The sequence below is a fragment of the Gorilla gorilla genome, chromosome 14, assembly GCF_029281585.2.
Source record: "Gorilla gorilla gorilla isolate KB3781 chromosome 14, NHGRI_mGorGor1-v2.1_pri, whole genome shotgun sequence".
In the NCBI taxonomy this organism is placed as follows: domain Eukaryota; kingdom Metazoa; phylum Chordata; class Mammalia; order Primates; family Hominidae; genus Gorilla; species Gorilla gorilla.
Genome location: NC_073238.2, coordinates 85744884 through 85757923, shown reverse-complemented (window position 1 = coordinate 85757923; position 13040 = coordinate 85744884). Strand labels below are relative to the sequence as shown.

The 13040-nt window shown below is 34.3% G+C and overlaps 1 long non-coding RNA gene across 1 annotated transcript in view; it reads right to left on the bottom strand.

The window, feature by feature from the left end:
* Positions 1 to 5370: 5370 nt before the first annotated feature.
* The window catches only part of LOC129526112 (uncharacterized), a 31591-nt gene continuing 23921 nt past the window's right edge, over positions 5371 to 13040 (bottom strand). Inside the window, exons 3-6 of the long non-coding RNA XR_008670720.1 lie at positions 8543 to 8736; positions 8380 to 8466; positions 7252 to 7400; positions 5371 to 5497 (exon numbers count right to left, since the gene is read on the bottom strand). This is a non-coding gene — a long non-coding RNA (uncharacterized lncRNA). The remainder of the gene's footprint in view (positions 5498 to 7251; positions 7401 to 8379; positions 8467 to 8542; positions 8737 to 13040) is intronic.

Here is a 13040-nt window from a genome sequence, read left to right as displayed (position 1 = left end):
TAATGAAATTATTATGGCTAAACTGCTGTTCTTCATCTGCCTTTATTCCATCTCTATATGGTAATAATGATCTCATTTTATTTTCAGAAATACTGACACACAGCTATAGTTCTGAGTCATTATTTTTATGTTTCTTAAAAGAAAATAATTGATTCTCTAAATATTCTGTTTTGTGTATATATCGAAGGTGAATACAAGACAGTAGCGCTGCATTTATTCTGAAAGGAGGCAGAGTGGAGTGGTTAGGAGATGACTCTGGTTCCATAATAAACTGCGTTCAAATCTTCTCTCTGCTACTTATTGCCATGTGATCTTAAACATGTTGTTCAGTCTCAGTAAACGTGCTAATTTATAGGTTTGCTATGAGCATTAAATGAGAGAATGCATATAAAGTAATTAGCTCAGTCCTTGGTACATGGGAGCAAAGCTAATGTTTACAAGAATAGAGACTGCTCTTATGACTCAAGGCAGTTTGTATGGATGCATGCAGCTATGTTTTACTTCAGTACATAGTATAGGTACATTTATATATGTTACAAGTCTTTATGTGTCAATATCAACTACTCTTTTTTAGATCTTCTACCACCCTACCTAATTATGAAAAAAAGCAAAGCACCTTTAATCTGTTGAAAGTAATCTTTAGTAAACTTAGAAACCGATAATCATGTTTAGGTAAAGAATATTTGAATAAATTAATACCATGCTGAATTTGAGTCTAAGGATCTGGTTTAAGGATAGACGCATGAGGATACTCATAAGCTCTTTTCATGTAAATCTGATTTTTTTCTTTTTTAACATCTGTATATATTTAACAGGTATAATTGATGTTAAAATGCTTATATTATAGTGCATTAAAGTGTAAAACTTGTTTTAATATAAGCATACAATTGTGAATATATCACATCCGTCAAGATGGATAAACATATCCATAATTCCCCCAAATTTTCTATTGACCCCTTGCAATCCCTCCCTTCTACCCATATCCACCCCTACCATGTGCCCATTCCCCAGGCATTCACTGCTAGGCTGTCTGTCAAAATAACTTAGTTTGCATCTTCTAGATCTTTATATAAACAGAATCAAACACTATGTACTGTTTTCTTTCTGATATATTTTGTATGATTATTTTGAGATTTATCCATGTATGCTAATATTTCAATAGCTCGTTTTATTGCCAAATAGTATTCTACTGACAGATAAATACAACTTGTTTATCCCATTCACATATAGATGAAAGCTTAGGTTGTTTCCAGTGTGGGGCCGTTGCGAATAAAGCCACTGTGAACATTTGGGTACCAGTTTTGGTGTGAATATTTGCCTTAATTTCCCTTGAATAAAGAGAAATATATTGGAATGGCTGTGAGTAGAATGTTTGGATCATATAGTAATTCTCAAAAAATGACTCAAACTGTTTTCCACAGTGGTTATATCATTTTACATTCCCACCAGCAATGTATGAGGGTAGTTAGGGTAGAATTTATATTTCTTTTTAAAAATATTTGGTAGAATTTCAAGTGAAGCCTGGTGGACATGATGTTTTCTTTGTGGAAAGGTGTTTTAACCATACATTTACATTCTTTAATAATTAAAGGACTACTCAGGTAATGTATTTCTTCTTGAATGAGTTTTAGTAGTTTGTGTCTTTCAAAGATTTGTCCTATTCATATGCATTTACAGAATGTTGTCAATATTTTGTTATCTTTATTTTAATAGCTGTGTCACCTCTCTCAATATAAGAATCTCTCAATTCTTATGCTGGTAATTTGTGTATTTTCTCTTTTTTTGAAGGTTAATCTGACTCTAAATTTATCAATTTAATTGATTTCCCCACCAAACAGCTTTCATTTCATTGATTTTTTCCCCATTTTTCTTTTTTCTATTTCATTGATTTGTGTTCTGAGCTTTATTTTCTCTTTTGTATTTCAAATTTATTTTGCTTTTTTTTGTCTGTCTGTTTCTTAATGTGGAAAACTGAGATCGTTGAGTTTTTTTTTTTTGTCTTTTCTAATATAAGCTTTTGAAACTATAAATGTCCACCTACAGACTACTTTAGTAACATTCCACAATTTTGGTGAATTTTTCATTACCATTTAGCTAAAAATACTCTCTAATTTTAAAAAATTTTATCTTTTACCAATTTGCTATTTTAAAGTGTTTTTTTTGTTTGTTTGTTTCTACATATTTAGGGATTTTCAGATTTTCCCTTGCGTTACTGCTTACTCTTTTCTTGTTTACATTGCTTCTGATGAGATATCTACTGCCATCCTTATCTTTTTTCCTCTTTGCATAACATGTATTTTTGTTCTCTACCTACTTTTAGCATTTCCTCTTCTGTTTGTTTTTTCATGCTTCTTGTGACGGGGTTTTGTAGAGATTCTGGGATCCCTATGTTTATTTTTTCGGCAATTGAAAAATAATTTTTCAAAAATATTTTTTCATACTTCCTCCCTGCTTAATATCCCAATTACTGAATAGTAGTCTGCCTAAAGTTGTCTTACAGCTCACTGATGCATTTTTCACTGTTTTTGTTACTTTTTTTCTGTGTTTTAGTTTGGATAATGTCTATTGTTAAGTCTTCAATTTCATATCCTTTTATTTTGCCGTGTCTAATCTGGCATCATTCTTGACCAGTGTATTTAGACATTGCAGTTTTTCTCTCTAGAAGTTTGACTTCTATCTTTTTAAATTTTCCATTCTTAATTTTTTGGACATATGGAGTTCATAATGACTGTTTTAATACCCTTGTCTATTAATTCTATCATCTGTGTCAGTTCTAAGTTGATTATGACTGACTGATTTGTTTCCTCATTATGGTTTGTATTTTCCTACTTCTTTACATGTTTGGCAATATTTGACCATAAGTTATATTAACAAATATGTTGCAAATTTTACCTTCTTAGATGATGGATATTTTTGTATGCTTCAATATTTTTGTGTTTCTGTCAATATTCTTTAGCATTGTTCTGGGTCATAGTTAAGTTACTTAAAATGAGGTTGCTCACTTTGGGTCTTGCTTTTAAACTTTGTTTAATAAGACTAGAGCAGTGCTTACTCTAAGGCTAATTATTCCCTACTACTGAGACAAAATGTTTTGGAGTACTGTCTTCAATGCCTAGCGAATCATTTCCCAATCCGCTGGTAGGAAAAGACACTACTCCTAATTTTATGTAATTGCTGGGAACTGTTTCCTCTAATCCTTTCAGATTGTGTCTTGGCCTTTGGCAGTTTAGTTACACAATGTGTACTCAATAGTACTCAGTTGAAAACTCAAGGGGAACCCACTGCAGCCACATTTACATGTTTGTACAGTGCTCTTCTCTCTGATTCTCTGCAAACTCAAGCCACCTTTTTCTCCCCAAATTTCAACTCTGCTTTCTTAATTCATTCAGTCTACTGTTTCCACCTGGGTTCTCCTTCCCTGCTGCTTAGCAAGGAAATTCTTTTAAGATGCTAACCTGGGGTAATCACAGGACTCAATTAGTTTGTTTGCTCTTTCTCAGGAATTACTGTCTTTTAGTTTTGACTAAACTAAATTACAGTTTAGTCAAAACTGTTTCATATTTTTGCATTTTTTAGTTGTTTCAAGTGGGAGGTAAATTCCAGTTGCTGCTATTCCATCTTGTAAATCTGATTTTTCATGTGCATTTTGTTTGATTGTTTGTTGCATTTGAAACCAACACAACAGGGGTTAATTGTATTTCATTTGTGGGTCACTGGTTGTTCTTTGGTGTATGTTACAAATTTTACCGTGTTCTAAAAGCACTGTAGACATTAGATTGATTTTTGTTTTTTGAAATGTGGGTGCTACTTATGGCCATCTTTTGATGGTTGATTTTATGAATTAATAAAAACATATGAAGTTAGATGTAGCTATTATTAGGAAACATTATATTACACACAGAATAAATACAGGTTGAATTTTAAAAAATCATTTTTCTCAAATGTGCCATAAAAAATCTGAACTGAGAATTTTAATGCATTAGATATCCAGAAAAAATGAAAACTTCAGTCACATTTTGTGATTAGTCTAATGACCTAGATATATAAAAGATAGAAAAATGTGTACGCAATTTACTAAATATTTCCATTTCTATCCAGAAATTTGGTATTGGCTATTGACAAGATGATCTTCAAGAAAATATAGAAAATATCTTATACCAATTGAGTTACTAGTATTAAATATTCTCATTCTTGGTTTGAAGCAGCAAAAATATACTAGTTTCTGGAACTTAATCTTAGAGATAATGGTAGAGAATCTATGAATAGTGAACATAATTACAAAGTGCAGAATAATACTTATATACACCCAATAAAGATTTTTTAAATTACACACAGATAGTAGCCATAATTAAAATAATCTAAAGGAAAGAAGAAAATATGAGGGACTGTATATTACTGTATTTGTTAAAGATGACCTTTTCCTAAGGAAACAAACATTTTCAGCCATTTGGTTCATTTCTATTTGCTCTTTCTAAAATGTGGATATTCATTTATATTTATTTAACAGTACTATTTTAGAAGAGCACAGATGATAATGTTTGGCATGATAACTATTTCAAGCCAAGAAGTAGTCTACTTAAAACTGGCTTCAGTTTTCTTTTCTGTTGTATATTTTTACTACATTTTCATAGTATGTTCTGCTTAAAATACAAACACACAGATGGCAATATACTGCTGCCAGCCATAAGGTTGAAGTATGTTTGTGTGTGTTGGTTGGGAAATATCTATAAAATGAAGTACTTGTAGACACTAAACAAAATCTACTCTCTGTAGATATTTTATATTATAGTTACAAATGGAGCACTTTAATGATCACAATATATGCTTCCAAAATTAGGCTTGTTTACTTCAGTGAAAAATTATGCAGCCTTTGAAAGCAAAATCCAAGTTGCCTCCAATTTTTCACCAAGATGAAAGAATTTTGCCAACTATACTCTAAAGGGGAATGAAAAGAAAACCAAAAAAAGAAAAAGGTTTTGAGATGAAGCTGTTTGATGTAATCTGATATACGTTTAAAATATGTTGCAGTGTCTGTGCATTTACTTAATGTAAACATAGCAACTTTTAGACAGAAACATATACTTCAAAAGGAATCCATTGTCCTTAACCTGATGAAAATAAAACTTGTTTTTTTTAAATACCGGCTTATTTACTCATTATTTTCTAATTCAGTATTGATTGTTACCATGAAGAGACAGTTCCAGAAAGAATCTACTTTTTTTCCTAAAACAGAAAACTAATTAAGCATTTGAGTACATGATTCCAAACATCTGGGTTGTTTCAAAATGATTTTTTTTAAAAGAAGAAAGATAAGAAACAACTCCACTGTATAAAAGTGATACTTACTTCCATGGAAATCCATCAGTATAAAATTTGTACTCCAGATTTAAGGTATTGACAAATTAGATATATAGGGGTAATTGATTCAATGGCTGAGAGAGAAACTACATTGAGAGATTCAGTGGACATATTGGATTCAGGCATTGTAAGTGTAACACTGAAACATGAACAAAAAATCAGATCAGTCATCTTTGCTAAAAATATTACTATTATCAACTTGCATTTGAACATCCTATAGTTTGGTACAGTACTCATAAAATTTAATAGTAAACTTTTCATTTTTATTCCAAATATTTATCTTTGTCTCAACAACAAATAATGCAAAACAACTCATTGAGATATTTAACTGTTGCTTCAATTTCTTTGATTGTATCAAATATGTCCCCAGTTTTAAACGTCAAGTTTCATCTCAGAAATAATAAATTATTTACTTCTTTATAATGAACTTCTTCCTTGATTATCTGTTTTATCTCAGATTTTAGCTACACAAACTGTTTTCATTTGAGTGTGTTTCTGGTAACTAAAGTAGTTAATATATAAGTAACTAGATGTATTTCAGAGTAAAGGGTTTATAGTAAGTATTATTTTGATGGAATTAATAATTGCTTAATTGTGTCTAGAGGTGATCATTCTATTCATTTAAATGTATGTTTTTTTTTTCTTCAAGTTTTTGTTATGGACTATGTTCATTTCTGGGAGTTTGAAGAAAGTGTATTTTAATTCTACTAATTGCAATTTTCCTTAAAGATCATTCCTCCTTAAACTCAATGATTGACTCTGAGAACCATCCTGCAATACAAATGATGTACTGATACTGAGTTACAATTCAATGATAAATGTTAATTGGTAACAAAAATAAAAATCAAAAGTCAGCAATTTGTTTTTGCTTAATTTGGCTTAGTTATGACCTCTCAGAATTACAGAAGTAGGTAGGACATCTCCCCATCCTTCTACTGTATTTTTATTTTCACAACTTACATCAGTTTTCAGATTTAAGCACCATAATCAAACCCTGGAGCAACAGTTGAAGGGCTCAGAATGTGGTAGTAGCCTTAAAAGTAAGTGAACTAAGCAGTCATATATGAAATGATTTGAAAGACACTAAGGATTTTCCCCTGCATCTCTGGAAATTCTACCATTAGGCGTTCATTGCTTTGGCTAAATGGTTGTCTCTTCCCTGTTTTCCCCTTTCCCTAGGACTTCTCTTATGAAAGTTTACTCAATGGAGCTGATGTCACTTTGCAATGAATTCATTTATCATAGCATTTATCCATTGCAAAACAACGAGAGAGAGAGCGAGAAAGCATGGCAAGTCTAGATTCATAAGAAAGAGTAAAAGGAGGTGTTTGATAGCTGAAAAGAATAGGCAAGCTTTCCTTTCTGATAATTTTGTGAAATCACTTCCTTTATATGACTTAAAATTGGATTCTAATATTTTTCCATTTCATTCTGTAAAACTGAGATAACTTTTGTATACAATGTGGCTGTAAAGAAAGGCAGCAGTCCTGTGCAGAAGAGGGCTGCTGAACTGTCCCCACTATTTCTACCTCCTGTAATCCTGGCCCAGACGGGAAAAACAGGCTTCATAAATTAATATATTTATTTCTATTGTATCAAATAAAATAATCTAAAATTAACCATTTCCGCCCATAGATACATGCCTCTTTTAATTAAGGCTGTGCATGATTATTTTAATCATCATGATCATCCTCCTTACTATTAGTGAATTTTGCATCCACTTTTAGGACCACATGCATTGATTGTCAGCCTCTGTACTGATCCATGGAGGCAAACAGCCTCTTTGACAATGACCATAACCCTTATAATACCCCTAACCAATTGTGCAGGAAGTCATTCTCTCCCAATTTCTGCAATGAGCAACTTACTCCCTAAAGTGTGAGATTTGATTACCTTTTCTCAGCATGCGTTCAGACAAATGTTATTATTGGTCATAAAATTATTCAGCCCAGTGACCTATGGTGACAGTGAATTTCACAAGGTGACTGCCTGCTGAGTGAAGCATCTCTTTTTATTTGTTTTAAATATTGTATATAATGGAGCTGGAAAAAAATAGGAAAATAATTTCAGATGTTTGAATATAGCGACACTGACATTATGCTAGCAACATTTTGAAATATATATCTGTCACTTGTGTTCCATTGAACGCAAGTGACAAATTTAGCAAACAGAACATACAAGATATGTAGTTAAATTTGAATTTAAGATTAAAAAGATTTTTAATATAGCTGTTTTCCATTCAATATATGGGGCATCTTTATACTAAAAATTGAAATCTTTTGTTACCTGTAATTCAAATTTAACTAGGTCTGTATTTATGTGGCAACCTATTTTTGAGGGATTCATTTTATCTGTGCTCCACTAAAGCTGTTTATATTACCATAGGTTGTCTTTTTCTAAATTACTGATTCAATGAAGGTTTTAAAAATGCTCTACACAAAGAAATGTTACAAGTTGTTAAAGATTCTCTTTTGAGTCACTCAAAAGTTTGCTAAGGTGAATGCTTGCTAGAAATATCTTAAGGTCGAACACTAAATCTATTTGTTATAAAAGGAGGAGAATGGTCAATAGCCAAGCAAACATGATTTTATTTTCTTTTAATAGATTCTTTTAGACAGACAGAGAAATGCTCTAAATAAAAATAACCACTTTCCTTTTCTCCTCACTTGGAACTATTCTCGTGCATGAGTTTGTATGTAAAATTCATAAATGACTGGTGAACTGTCTCTTATTGCATCACTGAATCTAGATTTAACTGCTGCCAGAATGCAATTGTCACTATATAAGGAATCTGTGTTGCACTGGAAAGGTCATGAAAGCACCTGCCCGGATGTCAGCACATTGCAATTCTCCATGCTGCAACGCTGGCCGATAATCTGTGCAGAAACAACACACACACTGTCTTTCTCTCTCTCTCTCTCTCCCTCTCTCTCTCTCAGAGGAAGTTGCCTAGCAAGGAAGCTCTCTTGCATTAGGTACTCTGTTAGCCGTGAATAAAATCAGTGCGCAAACATTTCCTACCTTGACAGAAAAGGACATTTCATTCCTCTTAAGCAAAATTATTTAAACAAAGTTCTTGGACGGATAGAGATAGAATTCAATGCATACCTGTGTGGGAGAAAATGGATTTCAATGACTGACTATAAACCCTTTTGAAACATGGCTAGAAAACTTTCTCTAGTACCTGGAAGATTGCAGTCAGTGTCTTTCGTATTGCCAGTGTCTTTGGTATTGTCAGTGTAAGATAATCACGATAGAGCCTCTTTGGAACTTGGCAGTGCAGATACTTTCAAGATTCCCTGGAGAAATCCTGACTCTTGTGTGTATTTTTTTTTTTTTTTTTTTTTTTGTCGAGTGTGTTCCCTATATCAACTTTAGCTATAAATGAAGAAACCAATAATTACTTTGAGCAAAGGATGCTGAATACTTCATAAGCATATAACAATAATTCCCAGTCTTGACTCAGAGTTAGACCTAAGGAGAGACACAGTTGGGCCCCAATTACATTTTTTGTGTGAGACTTGGGATTTCTATATTGCTTTGAATCTACAGAATTCTATTTTAGTATAAAAAATGGTTATAAAAAGGAACAATGTATCACGCATATTGTGGTGGATGTTATTGAAAAGAGATGAAAAGCAGACTGACATCCCTTGCTATCAATGTAGCTGATGTTACAGAGGCCTAGGTATGTATGATGCTATATAGATCTGTGTGGAAAAGATTTTAAATAATCGTGGTTCTTTTCCATAGGAGGTCGCAATCTATAACCAGACTGTGGAGAACTCAACAGTCAAAAGAAGGCCTCCCAGAACTTAAAGTATAAGAAAAAATTTTTTAAAAAAGAATTATATACACACATACACAAATAAATTCATATAAAAACTGGCAAAATCGAAATAAGTACTGTATGTAGGTTGTACCAATGTCAATTTCCTAGTTTCGATATTGTACTAGAGTTACATGTTACCTATAGAGTAAATGGGATAAAGAGGACAGGAGACTTCTCTGCATTATTTTTGCAACTTCTTGATCTATATTTATTTCAAATTAAAAGTTAAGGAAAGATAAAAAATAGAAAGAAATAACTAAATACCTCAAAAATTTCAGCACAAATGAAGAAGAAGATAAATAATACTTTTGTTTACTTAGTCTTTGTTTATGAAAAAGAATGACTATAGCTAGTCTTTATTAAGGACATACTGTAGGCTTTGTATACATCATTTCTACTGTCTCTATTGATATGGACAGGAGACAGGGAAATACTGGGTAGAAGAGGGCAGTTCTCCGGCAAAGGCCCCATCCTCGAGCCTGGATACTAGTGACCCTAAATGAGAACAGGCATTCCTGTTTTCACACCCAAAAAGTTGCCTTTCAACCCACCACACCCCTTACCCTGAACCCATATAAACCCTGAATTCCAAGCTCCAGAGCAGACCAGCAAGCCAGCAGACCAGCAGACAGATAGTGGAATGATGTAGCAGATAAAGGGGGGAGAAGAGGAACATTTGAACACCGAAAGGAGTATGGCTGGGGGTGGTCAGAGAGGAGTCCGGCTACTGGACGGCCCAACTCCAGGGGAGGATCACCTACTCACTCCACCCCCACTTCCAGTTCCCTGTCTATCCCGCTGAAAGCCACCTCCACCACTCAATAAAACCGCACGTTCATCCTTGAATCTATGTGTGACCCAATTTTTTCGGGACGCTGGACGAGATCTCGGGATACAGAAAGCTGTCACACTGGCCCTCTGCCCTTGCAAAAAGACAGAGGATCCATTGAGCTGATTAGCACTCAAGCCATCTGTGTGGATGGCAAAGCTGAAGGAGCTTTGTAACACTGGGGTTGCAGGCACCCACCCCTAGACACTACAACAGAGCTGGAGCCCAAAGCACTCCGCCAGACTGTGCACCTGCCTGTCTGCATGCGTCCCCTCCCACAAGGGGTTTGAGCAGCAGGGTGACCAAACAGGAGAGCCACATCCCTGCTGCACGTCCTGCAAGAGGAATCAGGAAACTCTCCCGTTTCACTATCATTGTTAGAGGTAATGCAGGTAGAGATGAAGTGTCAAATTGCTATTACTATTTTACAAAAGAGTATCTGCTTTGAGTTCAGATAATACACAGATGCTCCTCAACTTATGGTGGGGTTATGTCCTGATGAGCCCACATAAGTCAAAAATACTGTAAGTCAAAAAACCCTAAGTCAAACTATAATAAGTACAATTACTTCTCAACTTTCGATAGAGTTACCTGCTGATAATCCCATTGGAAACTTGAAAAGTTGTTAAGTAAAAGCATCACAGATTGGGGAATGTCTGTGTTACATTATAGAATCAAGAACAAAAGAAAGACTAGAGTAACAAAAACAATCAAACCAAACAAAGCAGAAACATGCTTATAAATTTCATTGCACACACAAACACACAAATAAGTATTTGAGACGATGGATGATGGATATGTTAATTAACTTGATTTAATCGTTCCACATTGCGTACCTGCATCATATTATCGCTATGATTCCTTTTTTATCCTTTTTTTTTTTTTTTTCTGAGACAGGGTCTCACTCTGTCATCCAGGCTAGAGTGCACTGTGCGATCATAGCTCACTGCAGCCTCGAACTCCCAGACTCAGGTGATCCTCCTATTTCATTCAGCCTCCTGCACTTTGTATCCCATAATTATATACAATTATAATTTGTCAATATGCAATAAAATTAAAAAGCAACCTGGCTCTTTTTACCATATCTACTAACTGGTAGTTCTGAAGAGGTGACACTTTTGCCCCCCAAGGAAGATTTGACAACATCTAGACATATTTTTTAATTGTAACTATAGAAAAGAGGGAGGAGTGTTAGGCAGCTATTGGCCAGAGGCCAGAAGTGCTTCTAAATATCCTAAAACACAAAGAACATTTCCCTCAACAAAAATTTGTTTGGCCCAGTTGCTGAGGTTGAATATGCCTATTTTAGAAGAAGGCTGAAGCTAAGTTACTTTGGTACTATGGTAACTTTATCATTAAGAAAGAGAAAATTATCTCTTATACTACAAATTACTTAGTGAACCATAGAACGTAAGAGCACAAATATCTGCTATTCTACCTACCCAATGTACACTTGGGTAAACCTTTCCAAGGTACATGGCTGATCCTGCTGTATTCAATGCATTTTTAATTTATTTTTATTTTTTTAACTTTTATTATAGGTTCAGTTGTACATGTGCAAGTTTGTTATATTGGTAAACTGAATGTCATAGGGATTTTGTGTACAGATTATTTCGTCACTCAGGTAATAAACATAGTACCTAACAGGTAGTTTTTTGATCCTCTCCCTCCTCTCACCTTGTACCCTCAAGTAGGTCCTTCGTTGTGTTTATGCGTTCTCAACGTTTAGCTCCCACTTACAAGTGAGAACATGTGGTATTTGGTTTTCTGTTCCGGTGTTAGGTTGTTTAGGATAATGGCCTCCAGCTCCATTCATGCCACTGCATAGGACGTGATCTCATTCTTTTTTATGGCTACATAGTATTCTATAGTATATATGTACCATCTTTTCTTTATTCACTCTACCATTGCTGGACATTTAGATTGATTCCATGTTTTTACTATTGTGAATGTTGCTAGAATTAATGTATGCCTGCATGTGACTTTATAGTAGAATGATTTATATTCCTTTGAAGATATATCCAATAATAGGATTGCTGAGGCTAATGGTAACTCTGTTTTAAGTTCTTTGAGAATTGCTACACTGCTTTCCACAATGGCTGAGCTAATTTACATTCCTACCAGTAGTATATAAGCATTCCCGTTTTTCCACAACCTCATCAGCATCTGTTATTTTTGGACTTTTTAATGTAGCCATTCTGATTGAGGTGAGGTGGCATCTCATTGTGGCTTTAATTTGCATTTCTCTAATGGCTAGTGATATTGAGGACTTTTTCATATGCTTCTTGGCTGCATGTATGTCTTCTTTTGAAAAGTGTCTGTTCATGTTCTTTTCCCACTTTTTAATCGGGTTATTTGTTTTTTGCTTGTAAATTTGTTGAAGATCCTTATAGATTTTGGATATTAGACCTTTGTCAGATGCATAGTTTGCAAATATTTTCTCCCATTCTGTAGGTTGTCTGTTTTTTTGTTTTTGTTTTTGTTTTTGTTTGAGACGGAGTCTTGCTCTGTCACCCAGGCTGGAGTGCAGTGGTGCATCTCTGCTCACCACAAGCTCCGCCTCCCGGGTTCATGACATTCTCCTGCCTCAGACTCCCGAGTAGCTGGGACTACAGGCGCCTGCCACCACGCCCGGCTAATTTTTTGTATTTTTTTAGTACAGACGGGGTTTCACCATGTTAGACAGGATGGTCTGGATCTCCTGACCTCGTGATCCATCCACCTTGGCCTCCCTAGGTTGTCTGTTTACTCTGTTGGTAGTTTCTTTTGTTGTGCAGACCTCTTTAATTAGATATCATTCATCAATTTTTGTTTTTCTTACAATTAATTTTGGTGTCTTTGTCATGAAGTCTTTGCCGGCTCCTATGTCCAGAATGGCATTTCCTAGGTTATCTTCCAGGATTTTTGGAAATTTAAATTTTAGATTTAGTTTATATTTAAAATTTTAATCTACCTTAATTGATTTTTGTATATGGTGTAATGAGTGGGTCCAGTTTCAATCTTCTGCATATGGCTAGTCAG